Genomic DNA, 15,475 nt, shown 5'->3' on the forward strand with positions numbered 1-15,475 from the left:
GTGAGTATCAATTCATGAATACCAAAAGATATTATTTGTGATTCTAATTTTGCAAGATCAAGATTATGATTTAGATAAAACTCATTCAAGTCAAATCGTTAACTTAAAACTCATAATCAAGTCATCAAAATCAATTTCGGGATTCACAAAATATCATGAAATCATTAATCTCGATCAGATGGGAAAGACATTTTTTAAGTGATTCTTTTTCATCTAAGCATGCCTTTGTCTTTATATGCCAAATCAAGATAAGCATGAAAGTTCAAGACGTAAAGGCAAAATCTTATACAACAACTCATCAAGCAAGATTTTAAACATCTATTTTCAAGTCATATAAAGAGTAAGTCAAGGATTCAATTATCTCATGTCATGAATTCCAACAGTCATCTCAAATTATCAACATCACATTAAAAAGATATTTCAAAAAGATATACCGATAAGTGATTCATTTGTATCATTTCATTCATTCGAAAGATTCTCCTCTTTGGTAAATAAATCTAGGATAACAAAATGAATTAAGGGAGATGTAACATGATTGAAGCATTGAACATGATTCATATTTGAAATGTGTCTCATGTCATAAGTATGAATCAAGCATTTGTGAAATTCGAAATCATCCTCAAAGTCACATTCAATAAATTCATACATGACAAGCATAGATTTATTGAAAAGATGATAAGATAGAGGATCGCATTTCGTTTTTATAAATTTGCTTCTTATAAGCATGCCTTTACCTTTAATAAAACATATGTCAAACATTTAAGACGGAATGGTAAAAAACAAATCATCAAGCATGATTCCATGATAACATCCTTTTAATATCTTGATATTCATCATCAAGTATGATTTCAAAAAGTATGTTAAAGAGAAATCATTAAGACCAAATGCATGATACACTCATTTATTTTCAAAATATTCATCATGTTTATTTTCATGAGATTCACAAGATTGGTAAAATAAATCCATTAATCTCAATAGGATAGAAAATTCATTTCCATTTCATACAATTGATTTCATGAGAGGGTATTTAAGTCTTTTGTGAAAACATGTATCATCATTTAAAATTGAAACATAAGTTTCATCATGAAGCCGTCAAGACCAAACACATCATGATATCACATCTATCATCAAAAGACTATCAAGAAATTCATACATAGATATGCATGCACTATGTCATATTAATATGTCATGAGAATGTCATCTTAATTCGTCATAAAAATGATTAGACCAAAAACATGTTAATCTAAAATGAGAGTTTCAAATCAACATTTACTTCAAAAACTCATGCATGACATAAAATAATCAAGATACACATGCATGGATTAATCCTAAGCATTATCACATATCATATAATTATCATCCCTAATGTTGCATACATCATTCAACATTTCAAAACATAACATGCATGAAACCTTAGCAATATACTTTTCATGATCAAATTTTTAATTTTTCAAAGATGCTAAAAAAAAAAACATGATATAATTTTTTAAAAACAATTTTTTATTTTCTACTCCTACTATCTAAATTAAGCACTCATGAAAGACTTCAAGTAATTTCAAAATAATTCAAGAGAGTTGAGTTACTTACCTTGTAGTCGAAGCCCGTCAAAGCCCAATTCGCCGTTTCACCTTTGGAAGTTCTTGATTCATCCTTGGTTGCCTTCCTCTTCTTTGGCCTCTTCCTCCATTCAAGTTCATTGTTTATTTTAGATTTTTGTTTAATAAACTTATTAAGATTTAGTGTTCGAAGTTCAAGTTCAACATTGTCTTAATCACTTGAGTCATCGCTCCAGTGGTATTCATTTGTCCGGAGTTCCAAATCCTTCCTATTCTTTGGAAGGTGGTTCAAGTGCTCATCGGGTTCAAAATGTTCCAAAAGTGTCATTTCATAGGTCATTAATGACCCGATTAATTCTTCTAATGGAAAATCATTTAAATTTTTTTATCTCTTATATTGCGGTTATTTTAGGATCCCACCTTTTTGGAAGGGATCTTAAGATCTTGCTTACTAGATCAAAATTCGAAAAAGATTTACTAAGAACTCTTAGATTATTGACGACATCCGTGAAACGGGTGTACATGTCGCCTATAGTCTCGCTTGGTTGCATTCGAAAAAGTTCAAAATCATGTAATAAAATGTTAACTTTCGAGTCTTTGACTCTACTAGTTCCCTCGTGCATGATTTCAAGTGTTTACCAAATATCAAAAGTCGTTTCGCACGTAGAAATTCAATTGAACTCATTTTTGTCCAAAGCGCAAAATAAGGCATTTATAGCCTTTGCGTTTAAAGAAAAATACTTCTCCAAATCCGACCATTCGTTCATCGGTTTAGAGGGAAGTTGAAAACTGTTTTCAACAATATTCCATAAATCCAAATTCATAGAAATCAAGAAAACTCTCATTCGAGTTTTCCAATAAGTGTAGTCCAATCCGTTAAACAACGGTGGACGAACAACCGATAAGCCCTCTTGAAAGCCATGAAGAGCCATTTCTCTTGGGTGTAAATCCGAAATGAGAAATACCGGGCTCTAATACCAATTGTTAGGATCAAGAGCACTAAGAGGAGGGGGGGGGGGAGGGGGAATTAGTGCAACGGAAAACTTTCGATGATTAAAACTGCGTTCGTACGTTGAAATCCGATTCTTACGTAAAAGTCGTTTCGTGCGGATAATAACTTTGAAAGCTTACGGAAACGTATTTAAAGAAAAATAAGGAAGGCAGTTTGTAGTTAAGATAAATAGCACAAAGAAAATGCAAACCAGATTTTAGAGGCCTTCATCAAATTTCAGCTTCCTCTTCCGACGAGGTCACTGACGTCCACTAGAGGCCTTCCTTCAAAAGGCGAAGGCTAACCACCCTTTTATAGTTTCACTCCTTTTGACGGGCTTAGGAGACAACCCTTACATAATTTCTCTCCTCTCATAAAAGCTCAAAACTTGGAAGAAAAGAGGGAGAACTTCTAGCCTTTACAAAACTTTTAAGCTCTAAAAATCACAGAGCAAGATTGGATTTTCGGTCCTTTTGGTTGCCCTTTTATGCAAGAAAGGGTGGGGTTTATATAGGCTCCAAACTGGTTTGAATTTTGAGCTAAAAAATATCTTTTCTCGGATTTTCGGGGTCCTGGCGGTACATACTCCTGACTGGGGCGGTACAACCGCCGGGCAACTCGGAGACTGAGCCTCTGGGCGGTGCCACCGCCAGACAGGGGCGGTTGCACCACCCAGTCTCGCTCGGAGATTGAGCTCAGGTGGTGTCACCACCTGACTAGGGCAGTTGCACCGCCCAGTCTCGCTCGGAGACTGAGCCAAGGCGGTGCCATCGAAACATCCTGCGCCGCTCAAAACGCAGATTAAATCATAAACATATATCAAGTGGTTTCATTATCAATACGAGATTCAACAAGTGCAACACGAGGACTTCCCAGGGGGTCACCTACCCTGGTACAACTCACGCACAAGCACGCTTAGCTTCGGAGTTCCGATGGGATCCGATGCTTTAGTAATGGTATGATCGCACTCATTTTGTGTGCGTCGTCCCTCGCCTTTGTGCACGTCACAAACGGCGTATGGAGCCCCTTGCGCACCCCGAAACCTCTCGAACGATCTGGGAATCGCCATTGTCGGATCTCTCCGATGCCCACCGCGTACCGGACACGGCAAGCGCGCGCCGAAACCATCTGGACTTTGTCGAACGAACTCGGAATCGCTATTGCGACCCCATTCCGGAAACCTCTCTCCGAGCCCCACGAGACTGACTGCGTAGCGGTCACGGCAAATTCCGAGGCCCAAAACCATCGCCTCGGAGGTCGACGGGAGAGGTTTTGGTCGCTCGGGGCGCAAAAAGGAGTGCAACACGAGGACTTCCCAGGGGGTCACCCATCCTAGTACTACTCTCGCCCAAGCACGATTGACTTCGGAGTTCTAATGGGATCCGATGCTTTAGTGCTGGTATGATCGCACTCGGTATGTTTGCGTCATCCCTCGCCGTTGTGCACGTAGCGGACGGAGTATGGAGCCTCTAAACCTGTCGAACGATCTCGGAATCGCCATTGTCGGATCTCGGAATCGCCATTACCGGACACGGCAAGCGCGCGCCGAAACCATCGGGACTTTGTCGAACGAACTCGGAATCGCTATTGCGACCCCATTCCGGAAACCTCTCTCCGAGCCCCACGAGACTGACAGCGTAGCGGTCACGGCAAATTCCGAGGCCCAAAACCATCGCCTCGGAGGTCGACGGGAGAGGTTTTGGTCGCTCGGGGCGCAAAAAGGAGTGCAATACGAGGACTTCCCAGGGGGTCACCCATCCTAGTACTACTCTCGCCCAAGCACACTTGACTTCGGAGTTCTGATGGGATCCGGTGCTTTAGTGCTGGTATGATCGCACTCGGTATGTTTGCGTCGTCCCTCGCCGTTGTGCACGTAGCGGACGGAGTATGGAGCCTCTAAACCTGTCGAACGATCTCGGAATCGCCATTGTCGGATCTCGGAATCGCCATTACCGGACACGGCAAGCGCGCGCCGAAACCATCGGGACTTTGTCGAACGAACTCGGAATCGCTATTGCGACCCCATTCCGGAAACCTCTCTCCGAGCCCCACGAGACTGATAGCGTAGCGGTCACGGCAAATTCCGAGGCCCAAAACCATCGCCTCGGAGGTCGACGGGAGAGGTTTTGGTCGCTCGGGGCGCAAAAAGGAGTGCAACACGAGGACTTCCCAGGGGGTCACCCATCCTAGTACTACTCTCGCCCAAGCACACTTGACTTCGGAGTTCTGATGGGATCCGGTGCTTTAGTGCTGGTATGATCGCACTCGGTATGTTTGCGTCGTCCCTCGCCGTTGTGCACGTAGCGGACGGAGTATGGAGCCTCTAAACCTGTCGAACGATCTCGGAATCGCCATTGTCGGATCTCGGAATCGCCATTACCGGACACGGCAAGCGCGCGCCGAAACCATCAGGACTTTGTCGAACGAACTCGGAATCGCTATTGCGACCCCATTCCGGAAACCTCTCTCCGAGCCCCACGAGACTGACTGCGTAGCGGTCACGGCAAATTCCGAGGCCCAAAACCATCGCCTCGGAGGTCGACGGGAGAGGTTTTGGTCGCTCGGGGCGCAAAAAGGAGTGCAACACGAGGACTTCCCAGGGGGTCACCCATCCTAGTACTACTCTCGCCCAAGCACGCTTGACTTCGGAGTTCTGATGGGATCCGGTGCTTTAGTGCTGGTATGATCGCACTCGGTATGTTTGCGTCGTCCCTCGCCGTTGTGCACGTAGCGGACGGAGTATGGAGCCTCGAAACCTGTCGAACGATCTCGGAATCGCCATTGTCGGATCTCGGAATCGCCATTACCGGACACGGCAAGCGCGCGCCGAAACCATCGGGACTTTGTCGAACGAACTCGGAATCGCTATTGCGACCCCATTCCGGAAACCTCTCTCCGAGCCCCACGAGACTGACTGCGTAGCGGTCACGGCAAATTCCGAGGCCCAAAACCATCGCCTCGGAGGTCGACGGGAGAGGTTCTGGTCGCTCGGGGCGCAAAAAGGAGTGCAACACGAGGACTTCCCAGGGGGTCACCCATCCTAGTACTACTCTCGCCCAAGCACGCTTGACTTCGGAGTTCTGATGGGATCCGGTGCTTTAGTGCTGGTATGATCGCACTCGGTATGTTTGCGTCGTCCCTCGCCGTTGTGCACGTAGCGGACGGAGTATGGAGCCTCGAAACCTGTCGAACGATCTCGAAATCGCCATTGTCAGATCTCGGAATCGCCATTACCGGACACGGCAAGCGCGCGCCGAAACCATCGGGACTTTGTCGAACGAACTCGGAATCGCTATTGCGACCCCATTCCGGAAACCTCACTCCGAGCCCCACGAGACTGACTGCGTAGCGGTCACGGCAAATTCCGAGGCCCAAAACCATCGCCTCGGAGGTCGACGGGAGAGGTTCTGGTCGCTCGGGGCGCAAAAAGGAGTGCAACACGAGGACTTCCCAGGGGGTCACCCATCCTAGTACTACTCTCGCCCAAGCACGCTTGACTTCGGAGTTCTGATGGGATCCGGTGCTTTAGTGCTGGTATGATCGCACTCGGTATGTTTGCGTCGTCCCTCGCCGTTGTGCACGTAGCGGACGGAGTATGGAGCCTCGAAACCTGTCGAACGATCTCGGAATCGCCATTGTCGGATCTCGGAATCGCCATTACCGGACACGGCAAGCGCGCGCCGAAACCATCGGGACTTTGTCGAACGAACTCGGAATCGCTATTGCGACCCCATTCCGGAAACCTCTCTCCGAGCCCCACGAGACTGACTGCGTAGCGGTCACGGCAAATTCCGAGGCCCAAAACCATCGCCTCGGAGGTCGACGGGAGAGGTTCTGGTCGCTCGGGGCGCAAAAAGGAGTGCAACACGAGGACTTCCCAGGGGGTCACCCATCCTAGTACTACTCTCGCCCAAGCACGCTTGACTTCGGAGTTCTGATGGGATCCGGTGCTTTAGTGCTGGTATGATCGCACTCGGTATGTTTGCGTCGTCCCTCGCCGTTGTGCACGTAGCGGACGGAGTATGGAGCCTCGAAACCTGTCGAACGATCTCGGAATCGCCATTGTCGGATCTCGGAATCGCCATTACCGGACACGGCAAGCGCGCGCCGAAACCATCGGGACTTTGTCGAACGAACTCGGAATCGCTATTGCGACCCCATTCCGGAAACCTCTCTCCGAGCCCCACGAGACTGACTGCGTAGCGGTCACGGCAAATTCCGAGGCCCAAAACCATCGCCTCGGAGGTCGACGGGAGAGGTTCTGGTCGCTCGGGGCGCAAAAAGGAGTGCAACACGAGGACTTCCCAGGGGGTCACCCATCCTAGTACTACTCTCGCCCATGCACGCTTGACTTCGGAGTTCTGATGGGATCCGGTGCTTTAGTGCTGGTATGATCGCACTCGGTATGTTTGCGTCGTCCCTCGCCGTTGTGCACGTAGCGGACGGAGTATGGAGCCTCGAAACCTGTCGAACGATCTCGGAATCGCCATTGTCGGATCTCGGAATCGCCATTACCGGACACGGCAAGCGCGCGCCGAAACCATCGGGACTTTGTCGAACGAACTCGGAATCGCTATTGCGACCCCATTACGGAAACCTCTCTCCGAGCCCCACGAGACTGATAGCGTAGCGGTCACGGCAAATTCCGAGGCCCAAAACCATCGCCTCGGAGGTCGACGGGAGAGGTTTTGGTCGCTCGGGGCGCAAAAAGGAGTGCAACACGAGGACTTCCCAGGGGGTCACCCATCCTAGTACTACTCTCGCCCAAGCACGCTTGACTTCGGAGTTCTGATGGGATCCGGTGCTTTAGTGCTGGTATGATCGCACTCGGTATGTTTGCGTCGTCCCTCGCCGTTGTGCACGTAGCGGACGGAGTATGGAGCCTCGAAACCTGTCGAACGATCTCGGAATCGCCATTGTCGGATCTCGGAATCGCCATTACCGGACACGGCAAGCGCGCGCCGAAACCATCGGGACTTTGTCGAACGAACTCGGAATCGCTATTGCGACCCCATTCCGGAAACCTCACTCCGAGCCCCACGAGACTGACTGCGTAGCGGTCACGGCAAATTCCGAGGCCCAAAACCATCGCCTCGGAGGTCGACGGGAGAGGTTCTGGTCGCTCGGGGCGCAAAAAGGAGTGCAACACGAGGACTTCCCAGGGGGTCACCCATCCTAGTACTACTCTCGCCCAAGCACGCTTGACTTCGGAGTTCTGATGGGATCCGGTGCTTTAGTGCTGGTATGATCGCACTCGGTATGTTTGCGTCGTCCCTCGCCGTTGTGCACGTAGCGGACGGAGTATGGAGCCTCGAAACCTGTCGAACGATCTCGGAATCGCCATTGTCGGATCTCGGAATCGCCATTACCGGACACGGCAAGCGCGCGCCGAAACCATCAGGACTTTGTCGAACGAACTCGGAATCGCTATTGCGACCCCATTCCGGAAACCTCACTCCGAGCCCCACGAGACTGACTGCGTAGCGGTCACGGCAAATTCCGAGGCCCAAAACCATCGCCTCGGAGGTCGACGGGAGAGGTTCTGGTCGCTCGGGGCGCAAAAAGGAGTGCAACACGAGGACTTCGCAGGGGGTCACCCATCCTAGAACTACTCTCGCCCAAGCACGCTTGACTTCGGAGTTCTGATGGGATCCGGTGCTTTAGTGCTGGTATGATCGCACTCGGTATGTTTGCGTCGTCTCTCGCCGTTGTGCACGTAGCGGACGGAGTATGGAGCCTCGAAACCTGTCGAACGATCTCGGAATCGCCATTGTCGGATCTCGGAATCGCCATTACCGGACACGGCAAGCGCGCGCCGAAACCATCGGGACTTTGTCGAACGAACTCGGAATCGCTATTGCGACCCCATTCCGGAAACCTCACTCCGAGCCCCACGAGACTGACTGCGTAGCGGTCACGGCAAATTCCGAGGCCCAAAACCATCGCCTCGGAGGTCGACGGGAGAGGTTCTGGTCGCTCGGGGCGCAAAAAGGAGTGCAACACGAGGACTTCCCAGGGGGTCACCCATCCTAGTACTACTCTCGCCCAAGCACGCTTGACTTCGGAGTTCTGATGGGATCCGGTGCTTTAGTGCTGGTATGATCGCACTCGGTATGTTTGCGTCGTCCCTCGCCGTTGTGCACGTAGCGGACGGAGTATGGAGCCTCGAAACCTGTCGAACGATCTCGGAATCGCCATTGTCGGATCTCGGAATCGCCATTACCGGACACGGCAAGCGCGCGCCGAAACCATCGGGACTTTGTCGAACGAACTCGGAATCGCTATTGCGACCCCATTCCGGAAACCTCTCTCCGAGCCCCACGAGACTGACTGCGTAGCGGTCACGGCAAATTCCGAGGCCCAAAACCATCGCCTCGGAGGTCGACGGGAGAGGTTCTGGTCGCTCGGGGCGCAAAAAGGAGTGCAACACGAGGACTTCCCAGGGGGTCACCCATCCTAGTACTACTCTCGCCCAAGCACGCTTGACTTCGGAGTTCTGATGGGATCCGGTGCTTTAGTGCTGGTATGATCGCACTCGGTATGTTTGCGTCGTCCCTCGCCGTTGTGCACGTAGCGGACGGAGTATGGAGCCTCGAAACCTGTCGAACGATCTCGGAATCGCCATTGTCGGATCTCGGAATCGCCATTACCGGACACGGCAAGCGCGCGCCGAAACCATCGGGACTTTGTCGAACGAACTCGGAATCGCTATTGCGACCCCATTCCGGAAACCTCTCTCCGAGCCCCACGAGACTGACTGCGTAGCGGTCACGGCAAATTCCGAGGCCCAAAACCATCGCCTCGGAGGTCGACGGGAGAGGTTCTGGTCGCTCGGGGCGCAAAAAGGAGTGCAACACGAGGACTTCCCAGGGGGTCACCCATCCTAGTACTACTCTCGCCCAAGCACGCTTGACTTCGGAGTTCTGATGGGATCCGGTGCTTTAGTGCTGGTATGATCGCACTCGGTATGTTTGCGTCGTCCCTCGCCGTTGTGCACGTAGCGGACGGAGTATGGAGCCTCGAAACCTGTCGAACGATCTCGGAATCGCCATTGTCGGATCTCGGAATCGCCATTACCGGACACGGCAAGCGCGCGCCGAAACCATCGGGACTTTGTCGAACGAATTCGGAATCGCTATTGCGACCCCATTACGGAAACCTCTCTCCGAGCCCCACGAGACTAACTGCGTAGCGGTCACGGCAAATTCCGAGGCCCAAAACCATCGCCTCGGAGGTCGACGGGAGAGGTTCTGGTCGCTCGGGGCGCAAAAAGGAGTGCAACACGAGGACTTCCCAGGGGGTCACCCATCCTAGTACTACTCTCGCCCAAGCACGCTTGACTTCGGAGTTCTGATGGGATCCGGTGCTTTAGTGCTGGTATGATCGCACTCGGTATGTTTGCGTCGTCCCTCGCCGTTGTGCACGTAGCGGACGGAGTATGGAGCCTCGAAACCTGTCGAACGATCTCGGAATCGCCATTGTCGGATCTCGGAATCGCCATTACCGGACACGGCAAGCGCGCGCCGAAACCATCGGGACTTTGTCGAACGAACTCGGAATCGCTATTGCGACCCCATTCCGGAAACCTCACTCCGAGCCCCACGAGACTGACTGCGTAGCGGTCACGGCAAATTCCGAGGCCCAAAACCATCGCCTCGGAGGTCGACGGGAGAGGTTCTGGTCGCTCGGGGCGCAAAAAGGAGTGCAACACGAGGACTTCCCAGGGGGTCACCCATCCTAGTACTACTCTCGCCCAAGCACGCTTGACTTCGGAGTTCTGATGGGATCCGGTGCTTTAGTGCTGGTATGATCGCACTCGGTATGTTTGCGTCGTCCCTCGCCGTTGTGCACGTAGCGGACGGAGTATGGAGCCTCGAAACCTGTCGAACGATCTCGGAATCGCCATTGTCGGATCTCGGAATCGCCATTACCGGACACGGCAAGCGCGCGCCGAAACCATCGGGACTTTGTCGAACGAACTCGGAATCGCTATTGCGACCCCATTCCGGAAACCTCTCTCCGAGCCCCACGAGACTGACTGCGTAGCGGTCACGGCAAATTCCGAGGCCCAAAACCATCGCCTCGGAGGTCGACGGGAGAGGTTCTGGTCGCTCGGGGCGCAAAAAGGAGTGCAACACGAGGACTTCCCAGGGGGTCACCCATCCTAGTACTACTCTCGCCCAAGCACGCTTGACTTCGGAGTTCTGATGGGATCCGGTGCTTTAGTGCTGGTATGATCGCACTCGGTATGTTTGCGTCGTCCCTCGCCGTTGTGCACGTAGCGGACGGAGTATGGAGCCTCGAAACCTGTCGAACGATCTCGGAATCGCCATTGTCGGATCTCGGAATCGCCATTACCGGACACGGCAAGCGCGCGCCGAAACCATCGGGACTTTGTCGAACGAACTCGGAATCGCTATTGCGACCCCATTCCGGAAACCTCTCTCCGAGCCCCACGAGACTGACTGCGTAGCGGTCACGGCAAATTCCGAGGCCCAAAACCATCGCCTCGGAGGTCGACGGGAGAGGTTCTGGTCGCTCGGGGCGCAAAAAGGAGTGCAACACGAGGACTTCCCAGGGGGTCACCCATCCTAGTACTACTCTCGCCCAAGCACGCTTGACTTCGGAGTTCTGATGGGATCCGGTGCTTTAGTGCTGGTATGATCGCACTCGGTATGTTTGCGTCGTCCCTCGCCGTTGTGCACGTAGCGGACGGAGTATGGAGCCTCGAAACCTGTCGAACGATCTCGGAATCGCCATTGTCGGATCTCGGAATCGCCATTACCGGACACGGCAAGCGCGCGCCGAAACCATCGGGACTTTGTCGAACGAACTCGGAATCGCTATTGCGACCCCATTCCGGAAACCTCTCTCCGAGCCCCACGAGACTGACTGCGTAGCGGTCACGGCAAATTCCGAGGCCCAAAACCATCGCCTCGGAGGTCGACGGGAGAGGTTCTGGTCGCTCGGGGCGCAAAAAGGAGTGCAACACGAGGACTTCCCAGGGGGTCACCCATCCTAGTACTACTCTCGCCCAAGCACGCTTGACTTCGGAGTTCTGATGGGATCCGGTGCTTTAGTGCTGGTATGATCGCACTCGGTATGTTTGCGTCGTCCCTCGCCGTTGTGCACGTAGCGGACGGAGTATGGAGCCTCGAAACCTGTCGAACGATCTCGGAATCGCCATTGTCGGATCTCGGAATCGCCATTACCGGACACGGCAAGCGCGCGCCGAAACCATCGGGACTTTGTCGAACGAACTCGGAATCGCTATTGCGACCCCATTCCGGAAACCTCTCTCCGAGCCCCACGAGACTGACTGCGTAGCGGTCACGGCAAATTCCGAGGCCCAAAACCATCGCCTCGGAGGTCGACGGGAGAGGTTCTGGTCGCTCGGGGCGCAAAAAGGAGTGCAACACGAGGACTTCCCAGGGGGTCACCCATCCTAGTACTACTCTCGCCCAAGCACGCTTGACTTCGGAGTTCTGATGGGATCCGGTGCTTTAGTGCTGGTATGATCGCACTCGGTATGTTTGCGTCGTCCCTCGCCGTTGTGCACGTAGCGGACGGAGTATGGAGCCTCGAAACCTGTCGAACGATCTCGGAATCGCCATTGTCGGATCTCGGAATCGCCATTACCGGACACGGCAAGCGCGCGCCGAAACCATCGGGACTTTGTCGAACGAATTCGGAATCGCTATTGCGACCCCATTACGGAAACCTCTCTCCGAGCCCCACGAGACTGACTGCGTAGCGGTCACGGCAAATTCCGAGGCCCAAAACCATCGCCTCGGAGGTCGACGGGAGAGGTTCTGGTCGCTCGGGGCGCAAAAAGGAGTGCAACACGAGGACTTCCCAGGGGGTCACCCATCCTAGTACTACTCTCGCCCAAGCACGCTTGACTTCGGAGTTCTGATGGGATCCGGTGCTTTAGTGCTGGTATGATCGCACTCGGTATGTTTGCGTCGTCCCTCGCCGTTGTGCACGTAGCGGACGGAGTATGGAGCCTCGAAACCTGTCGAACGATCTCGGAATCGCCATTGTCGGATCTCGGAATCGCCATTACCGGACACGGCAAGCGCGCGCCGAAACCATCGGGACTTTGTCGAACGAACTCGGAATCGCTATTGCGACCCCATTCCGGAAACCTCACTCCGAGCCCCACGAGACTGACTGCGTAGCGGTCACGGCAAATTCCGAGGCCCAAAACCATCGCCTCGGAGGTCGACGGGAGAGGTTCTGGTCGCTCGGGGCGCAAAAAGGAGTGCAACACGAGGACTTCGCAGGGGGTCACCCATCCTAGTACTACTCTCGCCCAAGCACGCTTGACTTCGGAGTTCTGATGGGATCCGGTGCTTTAGTGCTGGTATGATCGCACTCGGTATGTTTGCGTCGTCTCTCGCCGTTGTGCACGTAGCGGACGGAGTATGGAGCCTCGAAACCTGTCGAACGATCTCGGAATCGCCATTGTCGGATCTCGGAATCGCCATTACCGGACACGGCAAGCGCGCGCCGAAACCATCGGGACTTTGTCGAACGAACTCGGAATCGCTATTGCGACCCCATTCCGGAAACCTCACTCCGAGCCCCACGAGACTGACTGCGTAGCGGTCATGGCAAATTCCGAGGCCCAAAACCATCGCCTCGGAGGTCGACGGGAGAGGTTGTTAGAACCCTTGCAGATTCTAAACTTGGGGTTGATCTCTTTAGGGGATCGGCCTCCTTGGAACTCTATAGGGGTTCCTCCCTCCAAGTTGCTGCTCAAAGGCTGCAGAAAAGATTCATCTATTGCTTGAGAAAAGAGGAGGAATACATGGCTATTTATAGGGCTTCTAAACCCTAACTCCTAATAGGACTCCTACTTAAGACTCTTACTTCTAACCAACTCCTAATAGGACTCCTACTCAAGACTCCTATTCCCTTACAACTCCTAATTCTTCTCTAAGAAAAAACCTCCTACATGAATGTCCCTCTCAATTAGGACTCTCCTAACTAGAGTCCTAACAGAATGTCCCTCTCAATTAGGACTCTCCTAGCTAGAGTCCTAACAGAATGTCCCTCTCAATTAGGACTCTCCTAGCTAAAGTCCTAACAGTTTTACATGAATGTCCCTCTCAATTAGGACTCTCCAAGCTAGAGTCCTAACAGACCCGCCCTCTTCAAATCAGCCTTGTCCTCGAGGCTGATGATTCATGAATTCTGGGAATTTGATCTTCAAGTCGTCATAGTTCTCCCAAGTGGCATCTTCTTTTGGTAGGTTCGCCCACTGTATTAGCACTTCATTAGTGGGTCGTCGTCGTCGAGTCACGATCCGTCGATCAATAATGGCACTTGGCTGGGTCTGGAGTTCTCTTTGGGTAGTCATATTTGGTGGGTGGCTTTGGGCTGTCTCCAAGCACCTGTTTAAAACTTCCGGTTGGCTGTTGGTTTGTGGGTGATATGTCGTACTCCTTTTCAATTTAGTACCCTGCATATAGAATAACTTTGTCCAAAATCTGCTATTGAATATGCAAGTAGAATTTGTCACAAGCACAATGCGTCCCTTATAGTGTAATTCTTTTGAGTCCCAATTGTAATGAGCCATGGGGCTTGGTGCTTCCTCCAATTTTTTTTTAATCTTACTAGTATCTGAATCTTCTTGCCATTCCATCTTAATATCCTCAAGGAAGTCGTTGGTCGGAAGTGAAACGGTCAAAACTTCAACTTGCTCGAGTAGCTGCGAAAGCGCATCTGCAAGAACATTCTCTTTCCCCTTTTTGTAAGTTATTTCAAAATCAAATCCAAGAAGTTTTGTTACCCATTTTTGCTGCTCGGGGGAAGATATCTTCTGTTCCAAGAGATATTTTAGGCTTTTATGGTCGGTCTTGATTTGAAAGTATCGCCTGATCAAGTACAATCTCCACCTCGTTGCTGCGCGCACAATGGCGAGCATCTCCTTATCATATGTTGACATATTTTGATCGGAGGGAGATAATGCCTTGCTAGTGTATGCGAGTGGTCGACCATCTTGCATGAGAATGGCTCCAATTCTGACTCCAGATGTGTCGGCCTCAATAATGAAGGGTCGGTTGAAATCTGGTAGTGTTAGCACCGGCGTCGTCGTCATGGCTGCCTTAAGTTTGTCGAAGGCAGCGGAGGCTCTGTCCAACCATTGGAAGACATTTTTTTCTAGTAAGGAAGTAAGTGGTGCACTGATCTTTTCATAGTTTTTCACGAACTTGCGGTAGTAGCCTGTTAAACCCAGAAAGCCATGTAGCAATTTTATGTTTCTCGAGGTCGGCCAGTTTTGCATTGCTCCAATTTTGAAGGGGTCCACTGCCACACCTTCCTCTGATATGATATGCCCAAGATATTCCACCTTTTGTTGAAGAAAGCAAAAATTTGTGGTTGTTGTGTGTTCAAAAGGTGGTTTTCCGTATGTCTTCTTCGCATGCTCGTATTTGATGATACCCGGATCAAAGGTCCAGCTTTGTAAAGATTTATGCTCTCTTTCATCTAGCAATTCATCTACTATTGGAATAAAGTATTTGTCCTTGATGATTATGCCATTGAGAGCTCGGTAATCAACACATATTCGCCTTGTTCCGTCCTTCTTGCGTACAAGTAGCACCGGCAAAGAGTAGAGGTTGCAACTTGGCCGAATAACTCCTGTTTCGAGCATCTCTTTTATAATCCTTTCTATTTCATCCTTCTGGAGATGTGGATACTGATATGGCTGAGCATTTGCTGAAGATTTGCCTGGAAGAATCATTATACAATGATCATGCCGACAGGTAAGAGGTAGGTTGCGCGGTTCGTCAAATATATTTGAAAATTCAGCAAGCAAAGGAAGTAGATTTGGATCTTCAAATTCTATTGGCTCTCCCTTAGTTTGCTGCTCAAGTTGTACCAAAAAGCCGCTGCATGCTTTATGCAAAACATTCTCCAT

At 50.9% G+C, this 15,475-nt stretch overlaps 22 non-coding genes and 1 pseudogene across 22 annotated transcripts; all 23 read right to left on the minus strand.

The window, feature by feature from the left end:
* Positions 1-3,398: 3,398 nt before the first annotated feature.
* On the minus strand, positions 3,399-3,517 carry LOC135647774 (5S ribosomal RNA; annotated as a pseudogene).
* Positions 3,518-3,841: 324 nt separating this feature from the next.
* LOC135647397 (5S ribosomal RNA) lies at positions 3,842-3,960 on the minus strand. The gene has a single exon (XR_010500136.1). It is a non-coding gene; the product is annotated as a 5S ribosomal RNA (ribosomal RNA).
* Positions 3,961-4,268: 308 nt separating this feature from the next.
* Positions 4,269-4,387, minus strand: LOC135646423 (5S ribosomal RNA). The gene has a single exon (XR_010499175.1). It is a non-coding gene; the product is annotated as a 5S ribosomal RNA (ribosomal RNA).
* A 308-nt stretch (positions 4,388-4,695) lies between these two features.
* LOC135646449 (5S ribosomal RNA) lies at positions 4,696-4,814 on the minus strand. The gene has a single exon (XR_010499199.1). It is a non-coding gene; the product is annotated as a 5S ribosomal RNA (ribosomal RNA).
* A 308-nt stretch (positions 4,815-5,122) lies between these two features.
* LOC135648143 (5S ribosomal RNA) lies at positions 5,123-5,241 on the minus strand. Its single transcript, XR_010500833.1, has one exon. It is a non-coding gene; the product is annotated as a 5S ribosomal RNA (ribosomal RNA).
* Positions 5,242-5,549: 308 nt separating this feature from the next.
* Positions 5,550-5,668, minus strand: LOC135648144 (5S ribosomal RNA). Its single transcript, XR_010500834.1, has one exon. It is a non-coding gene; the product is annotated as a 5S ribosomal RNA (ribosomal RNA).
* Positions 5,669-5,976: 308 nt separating this feature from the next.
* On the minus strand, positions 5,977-6,095 carry LOC135648145 (5S ribosomal RNA). The gene has a single exon (XR_010500835.1). It is a non-coding gene; the product is annotated as a 5S ribosomal RNA (ribosomal RNA).
* Positions 6,096-6,403: 308 nt separating this feature from the next.
* On the minus strand, positions 6,404-6,522 carry LOC135648146 (5S ribosomal RNA). Its single transcript, XR_010500836.1, has one exon. It is a non-coding gene; the product is annotated as a 5S ribosomal RNA (ribosomal RNA).
* Positions 6,523-6,830: 308 nt separating this feature from the next.
* On the minus strand, positions 6,831-6,949 carry LOC135646454 (5S ribosomal RNA). Its single transcript, XR_010499204.1, has one exon. It is a non-coding gene; the product is annotated as a 5S ribosomal RNA (ribosomal RNA).
* Positions 6,950-7,257: 308 nt separating this feature from the next.
* On the minus strand, positions 7,258-7,376 carry LOC135648147 (5S ribosomal RNA). Its single transcript, XR_010500837.1, has one exon. It is a non-coding gene; the product is annotated as a 5S ribosomal RNA (ribosomal RNA).
* A 308-nt stretch (positions 7,377-7,684) lies between these two features.
* On the minus strand, positions 7,685-7,803 carry LOC135648149 (5S ribosomal RNA). The gene has a single exon (XR_010500839.1). It is a non-coding gene; the product is annotated as a 5S ribosomal RNA (ribosomal RNA).
* Positions 7,804-8,111: 308 nt separating this feature from the next.
* Positions 8,112-8,230, minus strand: LOC135647362 (5S ribosomal RNA). Its single transcript, XR_010500101.1, has one exon. It is a non-coding gene; the product is annotated as a 5S ribosomal RNA (ribosomal RNA).
* A 308-nt stretch (positions 8,231-8,538) lies between these two features.
* On the minus strand, positions 8,539-8,657 carry LOC135648150 (5S ribosomal RNA). The gene has a single exon (XR_010500840.1). It is a non-coding gene; the product is annotated as a 5S ribosomal RNA (ribosomal RNA).
* A 308-nt stretch (positions 8,658-8,965) lies between these two features.
* On the minus strand, positions 8,966-9,084 carry LOC135648151 (5S ribosomal RNA). The gene has a single exon (XR_010500841.1). It is a non-coding gene; the product is annotated as a 5S ribosomal RNA (ribosomal RNA).
* A 308-nt stretch (positions 9,085-9,392) lies between these two features.
* Positions 9,393-9,511, minus strand: LOC135648152 (5S ribosomal RNA). Its single transcript, XR_010500842.1, has one exon. It is a non-coding gene; the product is annotated as a 5S ribosomal RNA (ribosomal RNA).
* Positions 9,512-9,819: 308 nt separating this feature from the next.
* On the minus strand, positions 9,820-9,938 carry LOC135648153 (5S ribosomal RNA). The gene has a single exon (XR_010500843.1). It is a non-coding gene; the product is annotated as a 5S ribosomal RNA (ribosomal RNA).
* A 308-nt stretch (positions 9,939-10,246) lies between these two features.
* Positions 10,247-10,365, minus strand: LOC135648154 (5S ribosomal RNA). Its single transcript, XR_010500844.1, has one exon. It is a non-coding gene; the product is annotated as a 5S ribosomal RNA (ribosomal RNA).
* A 308-nt stretch (positions 10,366-10,673) lies between these two features.
* On the minus strand, positions 10,674-10,792 carry LOC135648155 (5S ribosomal RNA). Its single transcript, XR_010500845.1, has one exon. It is a non-coding gene; the product is annotated as a 5S ribosomal RNA (ribosomal RNA).
* A 308-nt stretch (positions 10,793-11,100) lies between these two features.
* Positions 11,101-11,219, minus strand: LOC135648156 (5S ribosomal RNA). The gene has a single exon (XR_010500846.1). It is a non-coding gene; the product is annotated as a 5S ribosomal RNA (ribosomal RNA).
* Positions 11,220-11,527: 308 nt separating this feature from the next.
* LOC135648157 (5S ribosomal RNA) lies at positions 11,528-11,646 on the minus strand. Its single transcript, XR_010500847.1, has one exon. It is a non-coding gene; the product is annotated as a 5S ribosomal RNA (ribosomal RNA).
* Positions 11,647-11,954: 308 nt separating this feature from the next.
* Positions 11,955-12,073, minus strand: LOC135648158 (5S ribosomal RNA). The gene has a single exon (XR_010500848.1). It is a non-coding gene; the product is annotated as a 5S ribosomal RNA (ribosomal RNA).
* Positions 12,074-12,381: 308 nt separating this feature from the next.
* LOC135648160 (5S ribosomal RNA) lies at positions 12,382-12,500 on the minus strand. Its single transcript, XR_010500850.1, has one exon. It is a non-coding gene; the product is annotated as a 5S ribosomal RNA (ribosomal RNA).
* A 308-nt stretch (positions 12,501-12,808) lies between these two features.
* On the minus strand, positions 12,809-12,927 carry LOC135646551 (5S ribosomal RNA). The gene has a single exon (XR_010499298.1). It is a non-coding gene; the product is annotated as a 5S ribosomal RNA (ribosomal RNA).
* Between the last annotated feature and the right edge of the window lie 2,548 nt (positions 12,928-15,475).

Source organism: Musa acuminata, chromosome BXJ3-8, assembly GCF_036884655.1.
Source record: "Musa acuminata AAA Group cultivar baxijiao chromosome BXJ3-8, Cavendish_Baxijiao_AAA, whole genome shotgun sequence".
NCBI classification, from domain to species: Eukaryota; Viridiplantae; Streptophyta; class Magnoliopsida; order Zingiberales; family Musaceae; genus Musa; species Musa acuminata.